Below are 23827 nucleotides of genomic sequence, written 5' to 3' on the forward strand. Positions count from 1 at the left end.
AAACTTACAAACTCTAAAGATTCAAATAGGGAACAAAATTACTATGTTGTTTAAAAAAAATCATCTAAAAAGGTAAATCTGCCTTGATTTTATGTTTATTCAAATTTCACATGCTTTTTTTGTTTGACGAGCGACAGGTGCAAAGAAAAATAAGATTAACAGATAATCTATGGATTACTGTCTAATCAAATAGCCATAAAAAAAGAACCATTTGATATTTTAACCACTGAAGTTTGTATTATGAGGAAATGCTAAGTTTTGAGAAATAGTAAAAAGTGAAAAAATTAATAAATTCTCATGCTGGGCGCAGTGTGCTGGGGAATGATCAAATTTGTTCCGAGGGGCTTAATTTGAACAAACTTGGTAGAGGACTATTAGATGTCATTACATACCAAATTTGGAAGCCCTATGCCATATGGTTAAGGACAAGAAGATTTTTAAAGTTTGCACAAAATAGGCCTTATATAAGCAAATTTTCAATTTTTTGACCCCCTGGGGCAGGGTCAAATTTGACCCGAGAGGCATAATTTGAAGAAACTTGGTAGAGGACTTTAAAATGTCACTACATACCACATTTGGTGGCCCTGGGCCCAATGGTTATGGATGAGAAGATTTTTAAAGTTTTCACAAAATAGGCCTTATATAAGCAACTTTTCAATTTATTGACCCCCTGGGGCAGGGTCAAATTTGACCCCAGGGGCATAATTTGAAGAAATTTGGTAGAGGACTATAAGATGTCACTACATACCAAATTTTGTAGCCCTAGACCCAATGGTTATGGACGAGTAATTTTTAAAGTTTTCACAAAATAGGCTTTATATAAGCAAATTTTCAATTTTCTGACCCCCATGTCACTACATACAAAATTTTGTAGCCCTAGACCCAATGGTTATGGACGAGTAGATTTTTAAAGTTTTCACAAAATAGGCCTTATATAAGTAAATTTTAAATTTTCTGACCCCCAGGGCAGGGTCAAATTTGACCCCAGAGGCATAATTTGAAGAAACTTGGTAGAGGACTATAAGATGTCACTACATACCAAATTTGGTAGCCCTAGGCCCAATGATTATGGACGAGAAGATTTTAAAAGTCTTCACAAAATAGGCCTTATATAAGCAAATTTTCAATTTTTTGACCCCCCGGGGCAGGGTCAAATTAGACCCCAGGGGCATAATTTGAACAAATTTGAAAGAGGTTCACCCCAGGAACATTCCTGAGAAATTTCATCAGAATTGGACCAGTAGTTTAGGAGAAGAAGATATTTAAAGAAAAAGTTAACGCACAAACGGACGGATGCACGCACGCACGCACGACGGACACAGGACCATGACATAAGCCCCGCTGGCCTCTGGCCAGTGGAGCAAAAAACTAAAACCAACGCCGACGCTGACGCCAGGGCAAGTAGTATAGCCATTTCCCACTTAAAAGCAAAGTGAAAATGGCTATGTGCAAACAGCATAAAGCCAGAACAGCCTGCGAGTAACTCGTTAACTTTCATTTTTCTTCAAAAAGTCGAGCTAAAAACAAGTATGTAAATATGGCTCTAGGTTACATGGGGATTAACAGAGTCGGATCGCCAACTGCTAAGTTCTACGATGACCCGTCTGTGGTAGAAGCACAAGCAATACCTGTGGACAACTTTTTACCTAGCAACAGCGTTCTAGATAAGCTGCGTACCAGCATAATATACGCATTAGAAATATCAAGATACGCTCAATTTATCATTTTCGTGCGTACATTTAAGCAAGCCAATCTGGACTTACGCAAATGATGTAAATTTTCTGCGTACAACGTAAACAAACAAGAGCACCGCCTTGAGGGTGCAGACCGCTCATCTATTTTCTTTTTAAAGGCGAAGGGACTCTCAATTTCAATCACAAAGGAGGGAGGAGTGGAGTGAAGAGGGGTGTATAGTGTGGGGGTGTGGACATTTATTACATTATCTTCCAAAAATGCAGAAAAAAATGCAAAACAAAAATTAAAATAATTCGGGGGTGGGGGGTGGGTGGGTTGGGGGGAGGGGATTCTTGGGTGTGATGGTTGGACGGTATTTCAAAAATAAAATATTAAAAAAAATATTTTTTAACCGTTTCAAAAAAAAAAATGGGGGTGGGTGGGTAAAGTGTGAGGGTGTGGTGGTCATTTGTGAGATGATCTTAAAAAAAAAAAAAATAGGGGGGGAGGATTCGGGGAGGGGGGGTGGGAAGGGGGGAGGGGAGAGCACGGGGGATGGTTTGGGTGGAGTCTATTGTGGTATGTCAGGTAAGAGTAGTTTTGTCAAAATATCAATCAAATCTAATCATAAATAAAGAAGTTATGGCAATTTTAGCAAAATTTAATAATTTGACCTTGAGAGTCAAGGTCATTCAAAGGTCAAGGTAAAATTCAACTTGCCAGGTACATTAACGTCATGATAGCATGAAAGTATTTGAAGTTTGAAAGCAATAGCCTTGATACTTGGGAAGTAAAGTGGATCTAAACACAAAATTTAACCATATATTCAAAGTTATTATTAAGTCAAAAAAGGGCCATAATTCTGTAAAGATGACAACCAGAGTTATGCAACTTGTCTTTTTACTGTACCCTTATGATAGTTTGCGAGTGTTCCAAGTATGAAAGCAATATCTATGATACTTTAGGGGTAAAGTGGACCAAAACACAAAACTTAACCAAATTTTCAATTTTCTAAGTATAAAGGGCCCATTATTCCGTCCAAATACCAGTCAGAGATACATAACTTTGCCTGCACAGTCCCCTTATGATAGTTAATAAGTGTTGCAAGTATGAAAGCAATAGCTTTGATACTGTAGGAATAAAGTGGACCTAAACACAAAACTTAACCAAATTTTCAATTTTCTAAGTATAAAAAGGGCACATAATTCTGTCAAAATGCCAGCCAGAGTTACATAACTTTGCCTGCACAGTCCCCTTATGATAGTTAGAAAGTGTTGCAAGTATGAAAGCAGTAGCTTTGATACTTAAGGAATAAAATGGACCTTAACACAAAACTTAACCAAAATTTTCAATTTTCTAAGTTTAAAAAGGGCACATAATTCTGTCAAAATGCACACCAGAGTTATCTAACTTTTCCTGCCCAGTCCCCTCATGATAGAAAGTAAGTGTACCAAGTTTTAATGCAATAGCATTGATACTTTCTGAGAAAAATGGACCTAAACGCAAAACTTAACCGGACACCGACGCCGACGCCAAGGTGATGACAATAGCTCATAATTTTTTTCAAAAAATAGATGAGCTAAAAATATAAACAGCTGATTGTCTTTCGCCAAAATGAGACTGGTTATCGTAAAAATTAGAGCTAATTTGTGCGCTGGATTGTAGAAATAGTTAGCCAGTCGGTATATATACTCTGTATTATCTAAACGCATGGTAAATTTAGTATTGATTTTTTTAACAGACAGTCAAGCGCTTATGTGTTTATTTACATGAAGAGGTCAGCATGGCTTCTTCGAAGCCAAAACAAATAACTTCTCAAAGTAAAATTGATTCTTTTTATACGGCAAAAGCTGTATCGAGTAAAAACATTGTACTGCCAATAATGAATGATTTAATTTCCTCTGTTTTCAAATCAAAAAGGACACACTTAAACGCTAATAAACAACTGTTGACAGTTGGCAAAAACGTTTTACGTGGCTCACGGGCCTATAAACCAAGGACAGTTAAAAAACAAAAAACACTTTAAGAAACCTACTACTATGAAGGAATAAACATAGTTAATGGTTTTTTGTGTTTAACATGATTAAAGTAGTGTGTTTGTACCCCGGCTATATTCTTATTTTACTTTTAGCAAATTACCCTTCAAGCAGGGGTTTTTTTTAGAAAAAGGGGAAGACGCTGGACGCTGGGTAAAAGGGGAAAATCGAGCGCGAAAGAGACATATTTGGGGAAAAAATAAAAACTGTTCATTTCAATGTCTATAACTCACCTACAGACTTCAGGGTTTTTTTTAGAAAAAGAGGCATGTCTCTGACCTTTTTGTTCTTAAACACATGAACAAGTATGATATTTAAGTCAAAGTCCTAAATAAAGTTGCAGGTGTAGATCTAATAATGGGAAATGTTTTCAACTGTGGCCGGGGAACGATGTCAATATTATGATTTCAATTTCATGATGAATGGGTTGACGATCTAGATCTGCTACAGTATTGGAAGGGAAAGGTGCGGCAGCTGCCGATTGTCCACTTTCACTTTCACAATAATCCGACAGTATTAATCGATGTTGATTACATGTACCTCCGAATCCTGCTGGGTTTCAACGGTTTTTGATGATTCATTCTTAAAAAATGCGTCAACGCAATTAATATTTTCCGAGTCCGAACGTTTTATTTTGTTCGTGTATGAACGCCAATTGTGAGACTTTTTTCTGTTTTAACGTTTATATCTTGGCTTTCACATAACCCGGATGAAAATTCGACTGGTTTCCGGTAATTAATTGACGAAACACCGTTTCTAGCGCAAGACCGGAATCCAGTAAAATAGTCACATGATTAATACGATTAGTTGCCCGGTTTCCATGACGTAATTTAAGAGCTATATATAGAATCACTGGGATTCCCAGATTTGAGCGTTCGTCGGGAGAGAGAGAGCGAGATCGTTGTACATGGTACAAATTGGATAAGTGTCGACTTCCCAAAAGAAAAAGAACATTTCTTTGAGAGTAAAATATTATATTTTGGTGAAAAAAAATATTTTTGGAGGGGAAAAGGTATTTTTAGGGGAAAAATTCTGGTAGGGGAAGACGCCGAATATCGGCGTCACTTTCTTAGTAAAAAAAACCCCTGCTTCAAGCAAGGCAAAATTTGACCATTTACCCCCATGCTTTGAGAAGTGGGGGTATTTATCCCCATGGGTAAAAAATTATCTATAACGCTGCAAGGAAAGAAGATGTTTAACGAGAATCGCATGCGTGTCATTGTTGGTAGAATAGTCACACGTCATTTACAATGGTTTAAAGACAATTTCAAGGAGACTCCCCACATTGTTCACGATCATATACTGCAGTCTACAAGGAAGCCTTATCAACTTGGGCGTCTTAAACGAGGATCCATCTTCAACACAGGGTGCGATTGGGATTTACGAAAAGCTGCAGAAGTATGTTCCGGTTGTTAGGAATAAACCATTTACATCCATAGTTTATGGCGACGGCCTCAGTTGCAAGCGTGGTAATGATGCTCACAAGGCAAGAGAAAATGGGCTTGACCCCACTGAGAGACTTGAAGGCCTCGAGCCTGCTGCACAAGAATTTCATAAAGAAATGTTACTGTCGCAGGACTTCTACGATGAAATTTTCAAGCAGTCTAGTGCAGCCGACAGGAAGGCAATATGCCAACTGAAATTTTTTTTTAATTTTCTACAGGTTCGCAGCTATATTTCTGAATGCTTTTTGCATGCATGGGAATTTATGGCGACAATAGTGGAAGGATTTGTGTGCTTGCTTTTAATGGAGTATTTGAACATGAACAGTCCTTCTGATAGACCGCAAACTGCGCCTGATGGTATAGAGGCTGCCAATAACCTTGACAAACAAGAATACTTTTATACCATCACAGCAACAGTTGTTAACGAAATTTGGCAGACACATGACGTTTCCAAACTGACGTGCGAAGATTTCACAGACGAACATGTCATTTGTTGTGGCAAGGAAAGTGTTGAAGACATGATCGGTTGCGAATGTCGCAGCCAATGAGTATGGGGTGAATTTTTCCACTATGCGTGTGTAGGAGTCGACCCAGACAACAAACCATCACCATGGTACTGTTCTAACGAATGTCAAAACCAACAATATGTGTTTGAGAAACACAATATCCCCCTATATGATGTTGACCTTGTAGGATGACCTTGACCTTGACCCTTCACCACTCAAAATGTGCAGCTCCTTGAGATACACACGCATTTCAAATATAAAATTGCTAGCTTCAATATTGCAGAAGTGACATTACATGCGCAATTTTGACCCATATACTTGACCTTGAAGGATAACCTTGACCTTTCACCACTCAAAATGTGCAGCTCCACGAGATACACATGCATGCCAAATATCAAGTTGCAATCTTCAATATTGCAAAAGTATCAGGGCCCTCACACTACTTTGGGGGAAGGGGTCCGCAGCCCTTAGGAGGGGGAATTTTCGCGGCGTTTCCCTTTTTGGGGGATTTTTTTACTTACTCTCTCATTATTTCATTTGTACATGTTTGCACTATATCCATTGCATTTTTCATAATTTAGTATGTTTGAAAAGATTAAATTGAAATAGAATTGAGATACAATAATCATGAGACACATCTTTCTATTCCAAAAAAAAAAAAAATTTTTTTTTTTTTTTTTTAAGGGGAATTTTTCCCCCCAAAAGGGGAAAAAAGTATACTTTTCAGGTGGGGGACTGCCATCGAAATTCGGCGGCAGATTTGATAGATTGAGGGCCCTGAGTATTCATAAAATAAGGGATTTGGGCCACATATATTTGACCTCTGACCTTGAAGGATGACCTTGACCTTGACCTTTCACCACTCAAAATGTGCAGCTCCATGAGATACACATGCATGCCAAATATCAAGTTGCTATCTTCAATATTGCAAAAGTATTTATAAAATAAGCGATTTGGGCCACATATATTCAGGGGTTTTTCTGGCTAGTTTGGGAAAAGGAGTCTGACCAAATTGGGAATTTTTTATCGACAAAATTGCCCATTTTGGGAATTTTTGTTTCGTGAATCGGCTCATTTTGGGAAAAAAATTGAATTAATCATGCTTAAATAAGTCTGTGGTTTAATTTTTTTTATATAAACACATGCAAAACAAACACTGCTCAAACACAAGTTACAGCAAAATATTTGGCCGAGCTAAAATAGAGCCATGGGTATTTCATTTCATACTTTAATGTATTAAATGACCATTGAACTACAACTTTCTTACAAGGATCTGAGCATTCAGTTGCCGATTTTGTGATTTACGGCCCTCGAATTACTTCTGTTGCTGTTCCATTTTGCTGCGTATCGTCCGAGCCTGTCTGTTCAGGGTTACTCGCGGCAGTAATTTCGGAAGATTCTGAGCGTTTCGAAAACATCGATGATATCGTTACACATCCTTTAGCGTCTATTTTTTGTATTTTTTTTAATGTAATATTTACTATTGTGCGAAGCCATGATTGAAAAATAAGCGTCTACAGATATGGTATAAAATGTGTTTTGTGCGACTCTATATACTCTTGTATAATGCGGAACAGTTCAAACGTCATCGCTGAGAGTAAATGCATCCGGCAAATACACCAAAAAATCTGTGTCACTAAAGGCTTTATTACGTCGCGAAGCGAATGAAGGGAAGTCACTCTTTCGATATAAATTATGTTTACTTATTACGATTTTGGAAGATTTTATTTTTTGGAATTGGGAAAAATGCAATCAAAATTTGATTGGGAACGGGTCCGTTTGCTTTGGGAATGCCTCCGTTTCCCGGAGGCGCAGACAGTGCTGAAAAACCCCTGATATTTGACCTCTGACCTTGAAGGATGACCTTGACCTTTCACCACTCAAAATGTGCAGCTCCATGAGATACAAATGCATGCCAAATATCAAGTTGCTATCTTCAATATTGCAAAAGTATTCAAAAAATGAGCGATTTTGGTCACCTGTATTTGACCTCTGACCTTGAAGGATGACCTTGACCTTGACCTTTCACCACTCAAAATGTGCAGCTTCATGAGATACACATGCATGCCAAATATGAAGTTGCTATCTTTAATATAGCAAAAGTTATTTCAAAATGTTACAGTTGGCGCAAACAGACCAACCAACAGACCAACCAACAGACCAACCAACCAACCAACCAACAGACAGGGCAAAAACAATATGTCCCCCACTACTATAGTGGGGGACATAAAAAATTGCACCATACCAGTACTGCAATTGTCGCATTGACCTTGGAACAAATGAACCAATGATTGACTGCGCAGCAAAGGCAATGGAGATGAAGGAAGAATAGTACCATATGCTTGCCTTGGAATTGATCCTGAAAATCCACCAAAAAGCCGCTGGTCCTGCACTGATGACTGTCAAAGTATTAGCGGCAAAAACCGAAAAAAGAGAAAAGTAAAAAACCAAAGTAAACTAGTAAAGACATCCATCCAAATGTGAACTGTTGAAAGAATTACACAAAGTCTATACTTTCAGGGGTTTTTATCTGATTTTGGGGAAAGGGCCTGGCCTTTTTTGAGGTGAAAAAAATTGCGCGAAATGCCAGATTTGGGGGAAAAAAATCACGCAAAACGCCGGATATATTCAAGGTGACAGATAATTTAATTATGCAATATGTTATATTTTCTACACTGAATCAGGTTAACTTATGTATTTAAACTTTAAAATAAAAAAATAATTTTTTTTTTTTCAGCCATGACTTTTATATTTCTTGGTTAACAAAATCGCCGACCCCAAATTTAGGAAAATGGGAAAAAAAATAAAAACAGAAAATCGTTTTTTTTTTTTAATTTTATTCCCGACCGCACTGAAAAACAAGCGAAACGATAAAAAAAAAATCAGTTTGAGTACAGTTGCGAATAAAATCAAGTAAGTACAATCGACGACTAGTTCACATATATTGCAGACATAAGAATATTTTTCAATGTGACACCTTATGTACCAGTCCTTTTATGGGCACTTCTAAAAATTTATTTCGGGTAAAAATTACAGACAATAGGAAAATCAGCGTCAGTAAAATTTTGACAGCATTAAATTTATTTCCAAGTCTGTGACGCAACTATATTGTAAAACATGTTAATTATACTAAACAAACCCGATATTATATTAGATAAAAAAGTATTACCTCCCAATTTGATAATTAGTATAAATAATCCAATTAAAAAAACGCCATTATTTACGATATATGTGTTTAGGATTTTTGTAAACACGTCCGCCATAGTTAAGAACTGTACAGAAAGATTGTAAATTGGAACAAATCGGTATATCTCAGAAAATAATTGATTAATGTATTCGTCGTTTCAATGCTTAGGGCCGAGCAATTTTGGCAAATCGGAACTCAACTTGCTGAAACACTTGCTCAATTAACTGTTTGACTCCACCTCCTTTCTCTGCAAAAGAGTCGAAGGCATAGCTATACATGTGCTATATAATTATTAAATTGGAGGATTGCAATTGAGAAACAAACACACGATTGGTTCGGCATGTTGATTGCTAGACAAAGGAAGCCAATTTTGTCGGCGAGAAATATGTTGCTGTATTGCTTCAGACAGGAAGTGGCTTTCCTTTGATGACGTCAAACTCACAGTAAATTCACACAGAGTGCAAATTTTTGGAAGACTTAAACTGATTCTTTGTTTACAATTCCAGTAAAAAACACATGCTAACATTAAACTTTGGATTAAATTATCAAAATAAAGCAAAAGCGAAGTTAAAAATATGATTTAATTAATTCCCGTCCATTCAAACAGGGACCTATACAAACATTGTTTGTATAAGTCCCTGGTTCAAATAAGACGTTGCATTAAGAATCAACGAGTTTTCATGACAACAACAACTTTAACAAACATTACCGCGACGAAGCGGGGATCGATCTACCTCGATTTTTTTTCATAGACGATCTCATACATGTGAGTCGAGTAAGAGCAAACAAATAATTTGTAAGAGTAGTTTATGTTATATAGATTTATGCAACTGGCATTGTATATTGCCGATATTTATCCAATTTTGGGCATTAATACCTCATTATAAACAAAAGGTAGTATAAATATGCATGAACTATAACCAATTATAACTTATTTAATCCGTTTACACACAATAGAAACGCATTTTTTCATATAATTATAGAGAAATTGAGTGCTTTTCTGTATTCACATGAAGTGCTTTTCGGTTGGTATATTGCTGATATTTATCCAATTTTGGGCATTAATACATCATAATAAACACAAGTTAGTATAAATATGCATGAAATATAACCATTTATAATGAATTTAATCTGTTTACATACAATAGAAACGCATTTTTTCATATATACACTGTAACTCCAATATAAAGCGCTCCGTTATAACGCTGAATCCAATATAACGTGGAGGGTGCTTGGATCCCATTTTTTCTCCAACCTTCCATTTGATTTCTGATTCAAATCCGTATTATGCAACTTCATGTATTTTCAGACAATTCAAAGATGGCGGCAATCACAGTCATGTTGATTGCTTTATTCAACCGTCCGTTGAACCGATTATAATCGCCTCGAGGTTAAACAACACCGACAGCTAATTGGTGTTAATCTGTTGTGTAATGTCAATAAAGGAGTGAAAAACTCGCGTGTCAGTGTTTATTACATGTATTCCTCATCAGAGCGGTTCAGTGCGATAATTTCCATAAGTTAAGTGCAAGCGGGATAGTTATACAATTCAAGTAATTCAAAACGATTGAAACATTCTTACTTTGATATGTTTGCAGTTTGACTATATTAAATGAGCGGCTGTGAAATATACTGCCTACCAGTGCTCCAGCTAGGCCTAAATCGAAGGGCGCCGCGCCCTGCCCTCTCGAACCTCCGCCCTGCCCCCCCGAACCTCCTCCCTGACCCCCCCCCCCCCCCTAAAAAAAAAAAAAAAAAATTTTTTTTTTTTTTTTTTTTTTTACATATGATAATTCATAAATCTCTTATTACATTGTAATTAGTTTAATCCTCATTGTAGACATTATATTTGAATGGTTTAATAATAATGGGAATAATACAATTATTTATAACATATAAATTAACATGCAATAGGAAGCATTCCAGAAACACCTGCGCGCTCGAACGTGCCCTTTTTACAAAATACTGCGCGTCAAAAGTGCCCTTTTGACAAAATACTGCGCGTCGAAAGTGCCCTTTTCAAATCCTAGCTGGAGCACTGCTGCCTACTGTATAAAACAACTTTTTCTGTCATTTCATTATCATTCTAGTATTATGTCATTTAATCTTTCAGTTCGTGTATAAGATATTAAATAATGCAGACGATTTATTTACATGCGAACGCAGTGTACCGGCTATTGTTAACAGAGTTGCACTTTCATTTTCGCGCGGTATCAGAAAGTCCCCGGGAAACACGTTTTTTGGATGCGTATGACGCAATAAAACAATTTTTTCGTACATGAGTCGTATTGCATTCAATCTAAATTTAAAGTCGCTCATCCAATGAAAGCTCTGCCCAATAATGCACTGTACTCTTAACACTTCTGAAAATGGCATATATGTGTACGGTTGTGTTTACGAATTTCTTAAACATATATCGTCATTAATGTTCAAGATTATTATTTTTTAAGCGATGTTGCAATTTTATTGGATTATCGGATAAATGTGCACATAAGAAAAGCTTATACTGTTATCGATACGATTCGGTTTATATGCATGTATTTGCGTCAACACAGTATAGCAATATACATGACCTATATTATAGGCTATTCTATACCTGTTTTTTTATAGCGCCCTGCAGTAAATGAGCTCAAAACCTATAACGTGGATCCGTTATAACGCTGTTTCGCGGCTTGGACCCCATTGACTGCGCTATATTGGAGTTACCGTGTATACTGAGAAATTGAGTGCTTTTCGGTCTTCAAATGAAGTGCTTTTCGGTCGGTATATTGCCGATATTTATCCAATTTTGGGCATTAATACATCATAATAAACACAAGGTAGTATAAATATGCATGAAATATAACCATTTATAACTAATTTAATTCGTTTACACACAATAGAAACGCAATTTTTCATATATATACTGAGAAATTGAGTGCTTTTCGGTATTCACATGAAGTGCTTTTCGGTCGGTATATTGCCAATATTTATCCAATTCTGGGCATTAATACATCATAATAAACACAAGGTAGTATAAATATGCATGAAATATAACCATTTATAACTAATTTAATCCGTTTACACACAATAGAAACGCAATTTTTCATATGTGTAGCGAAAAATTGAGTGCTTTTCGGTATTCACATGAAGTGCTTTTCGGTCGGTATATACTGCCGATATTTATCCTATTTTGGGCATTAATACATCATAATAAACATAAGGTAGTATAAATAAGCATGAAATATAACCATTTAAAACTAATTTAATCCGTTTACACACAATAGAAACGCAATTTTTCATATATATAGAGAGAAATTGAGTGCTTTTTGGTCTTCACATGAAATGCTTTCTAGTCGGTATATTGCTGATATTTACCATTTTGGGCAAATGTAGTATAGACATACAATCATATAACCATTAATAACTACTTAAACCCGTTAACACACACTAGAAACGATATATTGCATATATATCACAGGGCTTTCCTTAGACCTCAAATCTCAAGAGTCAAGGACTCTTGGGACCATATTTTCAAGAGTCAAAATCAAACTTCTGAGAGTCCTAATAATAACGCAGGACAGTCAATGATTTTTTGCAATTTAAGCAAATTACTGAGATATAATATATAAAAAGCAACAAATAAAAAGATACATGTATGTTAACATTTATTTCTTACATTTTACTGTCACTACAACACTATGCATTTAAACACAATATTTCAATGATTAATAAATACAAAACATGTATTCTAATACAACATTAACTTCATGTATACAGCAGAGTAATATGTCATATGTTCTTCTTTCGCACGTTTGGGGGTGTTAGGAGCACTGTCAATTAGATCTAAAGTACGCTTTGTCGTTGGCGTCTTACACACACTTTCAGAGTAACTACCGATTCCGAATTCGAAAAGGTTTCTCTGCGACATTTTCCGAATGCACAAGCACAATTACACTTTGCACAATTACACTTTATCCAATAACTTTGTTTGACCGTTTCGCGTGGCTATTAAATTAAGAATGAAATACAAAATGTGAAAAAAAAAACATTTCCGCTGCCTATCACAAAAAAAAAACAACAACATACGGGTGGTACCTAAACACAATAGCCTATATAAATCGGTAAACTATAAAAGGAAATTATTTCTACTCGTCGATAAAGGTGCCTCCGTATTTAATCCCATCAAAAATTCCGACGCCCTTTAATTATTTCATGTGCCATCTTCACTGAACACGTGCGACAAACACGCCGTTTTCTATGCCTTCTCAAACGGTCAATTATTACGCCTACATGTATTTTGTAATCAATTAGCTCATGCAAAAATTGTATCTTTGCCACAAGGTCAGTTATATCGGTTCTATAGTTATTTTTAGCAACTTTGATGCAAAGCGTGTAATTTGACGTTGTAGACAGTACATATTCCAGCATAACTTTCGCGCGTCTTTGAACTGAGCAATCATGAAGTAAAACAGTGATAAGTGCATTCAGCTTTGGAAAAACATTCTGCCATACTCTCGAAATATCTCAAAATATGCTTTACGGTGTTCTGTGGATATGGATGTTATTATTTAATATTGAACATTATTAAAACTGACGCGGATGAGTCCATTCTGTTTTAGTGGGTTTATAGTTCTTCTTAAATGCTCTGACAGTCGTCGAAATTCGCACTAGCCCGACAGCAAAAAACTAGTATTTTTTCTTTCGGGCTTGTAGGAAATCCAATCTTACAAGCCCGACGTGCTTGTAAAATTCAGAAAACAAAAAACGAGTTCCACTTTCATTTTCAATATTTATAAATAAAGTTTTAAGCCGCTTATATCAACTGCCGCTTATGTATTTAACACATTGCGCACATGTGCTGCGCAATCAGCCGAAGCACATGGTTTTGTGGTTCCCGGATTACTATTATGAAAATAAATGTTTTGCGTTGCGTTCGGTACACAGAGGGTGTAATGGCCGAACAGTTATTGAAATACGTCGCGGGGGCGAAACCTGGAAAGCGAGCGCCAACTCAAGTTTCTATTTTCTGGTGGTTTGCTCTCTCTTTTGCGTGGGTATATGGGATACTGTTCTGCTAATTTGTACCTAAACTGTATGTATATATTTATAATTTTGATTAGATTGAAATCATGTGTGAAAGTAATTTATTCTTGTTTCAGGATACAAAAGAGTCTGGATCAGATGAGGAAGCTGACTTGGAGGTCGATGAGGATGAAATAAATCAGAGAGTTTTAATGTATTCTCAAGATTGTTGAATAAATGAATGCTTCTTTTGATGTTTTATGTTATTTTTATCTGCATTTTAATAAAAAAATGTTTGGGCTAGTAAAAGCTGACTCGGGCTAGTACAAATTCCCATATTACTAGCCCGACTTGCTTGTAGATTTAAATCTGAATTTCGATGACTGCTCTGAGCTTTTATGAGTACATACGTACAGCTCAGAGGGTCAATAGCTGGGAGTTGGATTATTGCAACTAGGTGGGTTTAATACACGTCTTTTCCGCAAACAGCTGATCACAAACGCTATGATAAATAATGGAAAGTTAATACACGCGTCATCGAACCAGCAGTGTTTTAATTGGTCAATACTAGATTTCTTAATTAACCAAACTCCGCCACTGGGTGGACTTGTGCTTCGATGATTGGAAACGGGCGTTAATGATTAGCGCGTGCTAAATGAGATACTCCGCCCCGAGCCAATTATCGCTTAGTCTTAACAACTTTTGATCTCGTTGACGCAAGTCGGTATATTCCCCCGGGTCAAATGTGACGCATGACGTAATTTTCTCAAGAGTCAAAAAGGGGTCTTCTGTAATTTACAAGCGTCAAAACCCGGGAGCTCGGGTCAAAGGAAAGCCCTGTATCAAGAGAAATTGAGTGCTTTTCGGTGCTATTCGGTGCTTTTATGTAATTTTTCGGTGATTGTACAGTGTTTTTTTATGGCAATTTTGGGGCCGATATTTGGTGTACACACTTTGATTTTGGGGTGCTATTTGTGAAACTTTTGGCTGTTTTGGACATACTTGGGCGATTTTCATCAAATAAAAGGTGTTTTATCATAGATGGACGCTTCCTGCTGGCAACCACAACAACATATGTGTGCATTGTTTGATCTTTTATGCTGTTGCATAGTGTTATTCAATACACCTGTGAAATCATTGTTGGGTACCTTTACTCTTATTATATATATATAAGAACATTTTTTTTTTCAAGTACCTGTGCTTTTAAGTGTTACTGTTAGTCGTTCCCTACATTTTCGCGCCAAAAAAGGCATGCAAAGCATTTTTCTGGTCTCTTTCCAACTTATGTGTTCATTGCATGTAACACTCTGTGCATCACAAAATAATGCCTTTACCTGAATAATTTTCCTCAGATCCATGATACGTCCGCCCATCTTTAAAATGTTCATCTCTTCCGTGATATTTTTTGTCAGATCTGAATTCTAATTCAGATAAAACTTTCATGGCACTTTCGCAAACAAGGGGCACTAACCTCCCGGTATACGGACCATACAAACCATGGACCATACCGCCCAGACTATACGGCCCAGATTATCGGACTATACGGCCCAGATTTGCGGACCATACGGCCCACATGTTTCTTTACGTCATGTACATTATTCTAAAACACGAATACACTACAATACTGTGCTACCATTGTACTATAAATGTGTTAAAAAAAATAAATACATGCTAGTATGTGTTTCGCTTTTGAAAATAAATAACACGGGAAATGAAATAGTTATTATTTCTCTCAGATTTTAAATTAATTTGAATGTTGTCATCAACTATTTATGTAAGCAGTACACACCACGCAAACATTCACTTTAATCGACAGAATATATTTTAATAAAGTTGTAAATAAATACTTATTAAATTTAAAACATGCCGCGTGGTGAAAACGGCAATAAAAATGTATAACATAATTATTAAATTTAATACATGCCGCGTGGTGAAAACGGTAATAAAAATTTATAACATATTTATTAAATTTAATACATGCCGCGTGGTGAAAACGGTAATAAAAATGTATAACATAATTATTAAATTTAATACATGCCGCTTGATGAAATATATTATAATTGCAATAGGGGTATGAAACTCGAATAAGTGACTCGTACATTTGTATATTGGATACGCCTTATTTATGACACCTACTGATTGATCTTATCTATTACAGTAATTGATATTATACCCTAATGGATTAACACGTCTGTAAGTACCAATTAAAGGTAAAGTGTGATAATCGTTATAATTGTAGACAACAACGGCTTATGTTTGCACATCTGGTGCGCTATTTATAACGTAAATATTGATTGATGTTGATAATTACACTAATGCTAATAGAGTGAGCACGTCTTTAATTACTATTTAAAGGTAAAATGTGACAATCGTTATTATTGAAGACAATATAAATATCAAGTATGGACAAAGTACGGTACCATATTCGAAAAAAAATGCCCGCGCTCCATGTTTGATTTGCTTAAGGAGAATTTACTCCAACTCAAGAGCGGTCACTTGTGACAAGTGCCAACGGTGGCATCATATCCGATGTGGAAACACCGGGATATCGGAGGAGGTATATGACAAAGCGGTTCGAAATCAGGATGAACTGCGTTTCGTATGTATGAGGTGTCGTCACTACGATACCTCTGATGATGACATGGATGTAGATGAAGTCGTCCACGTACTGCGGGTGCCTGATGCACCGACGGGCATTGAAGCAACACAGGCTGCTCTGTTGTTGCACGAAGAATCAGGAAGTGGGGATACTATGGACGCGGTGGGAGCAGATCATTCAACGTCAATGTTTGACGTTAGTCGCCCTGAGCGTTCCATGGAGTCAAAAGAAGATGAGACGTAAGTTGGCCGATTAAAAATTCATAACATTAATGCTATTCCTATGTTTAAAATCATATTATAGCAATACATTATAATGTATCACTATAGTCATATATGATATCTATATATATAAAAAAAAATATATATATATATATATATATATATATATATATATATATATATATATATATATATATATATATATATATACATATATCACTTACTCATTTGTTAATTGAATAAATTAATTGGGTGGACAAATTAAAAAGTTATCATAATTATAATATACAATAATAGATCAAACAAATACAAATATTTGTTGTTCTATACAAATAATAACAACATTCCTATGTTTTACTTCTTATTATAACAGCAATTACAATTGTTCTACTTTATACTTTAGTTCTATATAACAACAACAGCATTTATTCCGCAATAAAGCTTATACAAGCCCGCATTATATATGCATTATTCAATTTATTGTATATATCGCATACTTATTTGTTATTTGATTAAATTAATTTGGTATTATTCATATTAATTAATATAAAGTAATCAACAATGATTTCTTTCAGTGACCTCAACGATGAAACCGTCCACTATGTCGTACACCTACATGGAACACATACATACACTGTGGTGGATGGTGGTTCCAAGAAAGGTTCGCGGAAGCTAGCATCCAGTGAAGGCTATGCGTTTGTGTTGAAGAGAACCCTGGTCTCTGGTGTGACGGAGTGGCGATGTAGCGTCCGAGGAAAGGGAACTGGTTGTCCGGCGGTCATCAAGCAAACTGGGTATGCGTTTGTGAAAGGATCACGGGGGCACAGTCACCCAGCAAATCCCGGCCTTCTCACTGCTGTTCAGAACGCGAAAGAGGTAATTATATTTAATTTATCTGTCATAAAATGTCCAAACATTTTTATTTTATTAGCTCAACGTCGAAAGTATACAGGACTTAAAACTAATCGAACTCTTTATTATTATGTGTTTCGCCTTTAATTACAGAATTAAATAAAATGTTCAATCATTTTTAATAGTTGCTAGTATGTGTTTCGCTTTCAATTACTTACAAGCGGCAGCTCGAGGTGACGTGTTTGAGAGTGCACCCGTCATTGTCCGTTGTGTGTTGGAGGAATTAAACGACCCAAACCTACCACCCGGTGCTCGAAAGAGGGAGCAGAAGTGTAAATATATATTTAAACTGCCACCATTCTTGTTGTACGAATATAACTCACAAAAACCCCCAATAAACCCATCCTGACGGACGCCACAATGTGTGTTTGTTTAGAAGTATTCTATATATATATGTGTGTCTGATATTGATGTGTATTTTGGATGTCGATATTATAACAAACTATAAAGGAATTTACAAAGGTATCCATATTTGTGTCCTTACATGCTTGAATGAACATGAAATACTACAATTTTAATATTTTCTTAAATTTATTCATACAATACTGAAGGAACACGAAAGAAATATTTATAAAGATATGGTTCGTATGCTTCCCAAATCTGGGCCGTATGGTCCGCAAATCTGGGCCGTATAGTCCGATAATCCTTACACGATGAAATAATATAAAACATGCTTTAATGAACATGAAATACTACAATTTTAATATTTTCTTAAATTGGTTCATACAAAATTGAAGGAACACGCAATAAATATTAACGAAAGAAATATTTATAAAGATATGGTCCGTATGCTTCGCAAATCTGGGCCGTATGGTCCGCAAATCTGGGCCGTATGGTCCGATAATCTGGGCCATATGGTCCGAGAATCTGGGCCGTATGGTCTGGGCCGTATGGTATGTACAGTCGAATTCGCCAGCATGTTAATAATGCATGTACGATGTGAATCTAAATTTAGTTTAACGGTTCATTTTAAATTCCTACAACGATATCTATTCATACGACACACGAACACTAACTAAAAAGACGAGTGCATAATTGTAGGAAAATATGTACGAAATATCTTCGTCACAATCAGCTCGGAGCGCTAATTTGTCTTTGCTGCATTTTATAAAATTCGTCTTCAATGTATAATTTTTCTTATCTATTTTGCACGGTGATAAGGCGATTTTCACAACTATTCCGCTCACCGTCAAAATTTTATACTTCTGACAATAGCACCGTATGCTTCTGACGAAAAGAAACATGGAGGACGAAGCAATATCAGCTAAGTGGGTGACAAAATGTTTTATTATAAGACACTGCAAAATGATTGCCACTAGCGAAGCACTCCGCCGAATTTCTGAACCAATATGTCGTCTATTTAAAAGTTGACCAGTCGTGAAATGTTAAGCATGACTTTGAAATAGTGTTTACAAAAAGTCGTGTCGCGCTCGACACCATTTGTACTTGTGAGAAAAATGTAAAAATGAGATGATTGTCGATATGTCCGACCTGATGTAACAGACTTAAATCATTGTATACATAAAAAAGCATGCCATACGAACCTGTTTGTTTCAATATCTGTTAAAGGCCTAATTGTTTGGTGAAAACATGCATCACTTACATAAATATCGATGCACCGCGCAACACTGATTATAAACACCGTATTTATGTTCCGTGTCACTGAAATTCGTGGCATCGCTAACTTCTGCACATGGTTTCAAATGATAAACTAGAACGAGCCATCCTGAGCAGAATTTATTTACGATAATCTTCCAGTTATAAAAGTTATATGTCCCAGAATTGATGAAAATGATGGCATGCTTGCACCAAAAAAGGTTCACCGGGATCGATTGTCTTGCTTTCCAGTACGTGGAGGGCACATGTTTAAGTCTCATGTTTCAGTTTATCTATATTGTTGTGGTAAAATACAATCGTTATTGATAATTATTATTGATTGATTTCAGATTCATAATGTCCAGCTACGATTATGAAAAGGTATAAGCAAATGTTGGTGTAAAACTTACCGAAGGAAATAATAAGTCTAGTTATGTATAGAGTGTACAAAGTGATGTAGCATTGGTTAAATTTACTGAAATATGAATATGGTGTTTGTGGCCAAAACCTAAGATATATACCAAAGATGCTCTCGCCTACTTATATTAGAAACAAAGGGGTTACAATTATAAAATTTTTGAGACTGTCTATAGAAGCTTGTGAGTGCATGTCTCCATAGATAAGACATTACAGCGTGGTCCGTTTTAACGATATGTAAAGGGTTTGAATCATATATAGTTATTTTCGTCAAGTATTAAAAAAACAATTATTTTCAAATATAAAATATTAACCAAATATTTTCAAAGTACATTGTAATATTCAGCAACCGGAGGAAAGAGTCTCATTTTCTTGTTGTTTTTGTGTTTGTTCAAACATATATTTGAACGTCTCTTCCTTCTGAAAGAAAACATATCGGAATAAAGCGGTGCCAAAAAAATCATAAAGATGCGGTGCTTTTATGGACATTGTTGAGCGGTGTTCATATTTCTATAATGTCGGTGTTGAGCGGTGCATACTTGCTAACACGTGTAAATGAAAAAATCAAAGTTATATTCAATAAAGCATGCCATAATGTGTTGTATATTGATTCTTGTCTATAGAAGCTTGTGAGTGCATGTCTCCATAGATAAGACATTACAGCGCGGTCCGTTTTAACGAGATGTAAAGGGTTTGAATCATATATAGTTATTTCCGTCAAGTATTAAAAAAAAACACAATTATTTTCAAATATAAAATATTAACCAAATATTTTCAAAGTACATTGTAATATTCAGCAACCGGAGGAAAGAGTCTGATTTTCTTGTTGTTTTTGTGTTTGTTCAAACATATATTTGAACGTCTCTTCCTTCTGAAAGAAAACATATCGGAATAAAGCGGTGCCAAAAAAATCATAAAGATGCGGTGCTTTTATGGACATTGTTGAGCGGTGTTCATATTTCTATAATGTCAGTGTTGAGCGGTGCATACTTGCTAACACGTGTAAATGTAAAAATCAAAGTTATATTCAATAAAGCATGCCATAATGTGTTGTATATTGATTCTTCTACCATAAAATACCGTTTAACAAAAAAAATCTTTCATTTAAAAAGTTTAAAATCTGCAAAAAATACGATTATTGGCGTCATTACAGTCACTTCTTTCCCGACATGCTCAAACTGTTTTCACTATTTTGAAGTTAATAGCGACTCAATTTTGATGCGGTAAACGGCATTAGGTGTAAAGTATATACTTCGTTTGATGGAATATCTTCATATTACAAACTTACCTTCTTTTCTCGTTTTTTTCTTTCATTTCTGGGCTCGCAAAAATGTTTGCGGCCATGTTTTCGACAGAAGGATACGGTGCTCTTGTCATAAGTATAAAATTTCGACGGTGAGCGGAAAAGTTGTGGTATTCGCCTTTTCACCGTGTTTTGTGTCATTGTAAGATATTTTATCAATATATTACAATTTCACACAAAAAATCGTATTATCTCGCTTTAAATAACGAATTGTGTAGAATGTTAATTATACTTATGAATTATATTGGGTTTCAATATAACAATTATTGTTTATTTGGAACAAACGCATATTCAATTGATACCGATATCCCTTACACTACAACATTGATCGGTGTTTTTCATAGCTTGTTACAATTATTTAATGAATATTTATCTTTTTATTATGCAGAGGAATTAGAATTTTTTATTCAAATTAGCCATATGTTAAGCTTTTTTTGGTAGTAAACACGCTCTCCGAAGTTTGCGGTGGTACCGTCACCCGCACGTGTATAATATATTAGGTTACCTTTCCTTTGGTGGTTTACACCCGCTGGTGTTTGGAACCTCTATAGTGGCCTCTTCTTCGTTCTCACTTTTTACTTATCTCAATGTGTTACTTCCGGATATAATTATGTTATATTCAGCTTTATAGTCACACATCTTAGGATGATCAATCCAATATTTGTCCAGGTGTCTTTTATATGTGTCAGTGTTCTTGGCTATAACGACCGCACTTGGTTATTTATTCAACACGTTTACAATACGGTTTCATTTGAAATTAAAGTTCTTAAAATCGTCACGTTTACATCCGTGTTTTAAGTTTCAAAGGATGACTTCTACGTTGTTAATTTTCAATGCTCTCTATGTCTTTAATTTTAGATGGACTCCATACGCTATTAGCATATTGTACATGTGGTCTAACGATGGAATAATCTGAAGCTTCTAGTATCCAGATATTTAAACGATCGTCTGACTAATCCCATGATTTTGGCTTTATTAACTTGGTTTTGTATGTGTTCATCAAATTTCAGTTTTGTGTCTATTGTTACACCAACACATTGTTAATTTGCAACACTCTCTATGCTGCATAATATTATCAATACCTCTTAATTTTTATCAATATTATGTACATATATATGTTTTGTACAACGCCATTGAATATAATTATATAAATAGGCGTTTTATCAAATTAGCAAGTTACAAGTTTAGAAACATTGCCTCCTTCACATTTGGGCAAAGTATAGGATCTTGTCTTTTTTAAAAATATTGGAAATAATTTACACTTCTCACGATGCAACTTAAACAACCTTTTTTTGCTCCACTCGAAAAAGTGTATTTATATCATCCTGTAGAATTAACAGATCAGACTTGGTGGATGTCTCACAGTATATCTTAGTATTATCTGCAAACATGAAAACGTAAGAGTACACATATTTTGGTAAGTCATTAATGAACACCACAAATAGGATGGGTCCTAAAACAGTTCCCTGGGGAATTTCACTTCGTGACTTTGGAAATAGTTCCCATAGACTTGGGCCCTTTATTACAGTTGCCTAAAATGTTTTAAATTTATATATTAAAAGTGTGTGCGGGACCTTGTCGAACGCCTCCATTTAGTCCGTATTTATTGTGTCAATTTCACCGCCTCGATCTCTGATATACTAGCCCAGTGGTCCATAACTCTGAGGTTGGCTGATCGGGCTCCTATAAATCCAAACTGTCCATCACTGAATAAAACATTACAGTTCATATGGTCAACTACCGGGTATACGTTTACGGATAATTTTGTTTTCATCAATTTTAGAGTACACTATTAAGACTGTAGTTTGAAGTTTGTTTTTGTATCACCTTCTTAAAGGATGCTGCAATCTAGCCAATCTTCCATTAAATAGTCACAATGCCTGACTTGAAGGAACTATTGAATATGACACAGAGATATATGAATTATATCTTACAGCTTTGACAATACAATCGAGTGGACTTGGTCTGGACCTGGAGACTTGAATGTGGTAAGTTGTTTCTTCACTTCTTCTGTTTTAAATTCATCATCATTTAATAATTTCTCAATGTTTATGTTCTCCATAGTATCTTTTTTATCAGTTTATTCTGTAAATACACTTGTAAAGAATGTTGCTATAACCTATACCTTTCTTGTTCACTAGTAGCTATACAAATTTCACCGTTTTTAGTAGCGTGTATCTCCGATATTCCACTTCGTGTTTTCGTTTTCGAGTTAATTTATGTTAAGAAATTTCTTCAATTTTGTATATATGTTATTACTAATATTGATAAGATGCATATGAAATCTGAGTGTGCATGTTAATAAAACAGTTGTTTCATAACAGCTTCGAACTTCATACCTCAGCCGTTTGTACACCTCCTCTTGATAGAGATACCTTCTTCATCTCAGTAACGTCAACCTGCTTCAGTCAACTACACGCTAGCAGCCCTCATCAAAAACAGAACCTCCTCCACAAAACAGCTCACATGGAAACTCCAGTGAACAGCATACCTCCAACCAGGTCACCCATCGGAACAAGACAAATCTACGTTTGTTAACCGCGAACTGTTGCGGCCTGCGTACAAATAGATCCGAACATATTATATGCAAGCACATCCTAAACCACCTGGAGAAAAAACAGCATCCTAATTAAACTTTACCATGGCTTTCGTTCTGGTTACTCATGCGAAACGCAATAACTGACCACTGTCCACGACCTTCTTAACAACTATGACTCTGGCGAGCAGATAGACATGGCTCTACTGGACTTCAGCAAGGCCTTCGATATTGTCCCACATAAAAAGCTCCTATATTAACTGGAGCAGTACGGCATCAATGGTAACATTAACCACTGGATTGAAAACTTCCGTACAGACAGGAGCATGAAAGTTGTTGTCGAAGGAGAGAATCGGATCCGGCAACAGTCACAGGGCACAGTCCTTGGCCC

The 23827-nt window shown here is 35.8% G+C and overlaps 1 long non-coding RNA gene across 2 annotated transcripts; it reads left to right on the forward strand.

The window, feature by feature from the left end:
* The first annotated feature begins 13567 nt into the window (after positions 1 to 13567).
* Positions 13568 to 14103, forward strand: LOC127843184 (uncharacterized). 2 transcript variants are annotated; one of them, XR_008032118.1, is made up of 2 exons: positions 13568 to 13880; positions 13990 to 14103. It is a non-coding gene; the product is annotated as an uncharacterized LOC127843184 (long non-coding RNA). The 2 variants fall into 2 exon arrangements; XR_008032119.1 differs by having other exon boundaries at positions 13568 to 13859.
* Positions 14104 to 23827: the final 9724 nt, after the last annotated feature.

Source organism: Dreissena polymorpha, chromosome 8, assembly GCF_020536995.1.
Source record: "Dreissena polymorpha isolate Duluth1 chromosome 8, UMN_Dpol_1.0, whole genome shotgun sequence".
In the NCBI taxonomy this organism is placed as follows: Eukaryota; Metazoa; Mollusca; class Bivalvia; order Myida; family Dreissenidae; genus Dreissena; species Dreissena polymorpha.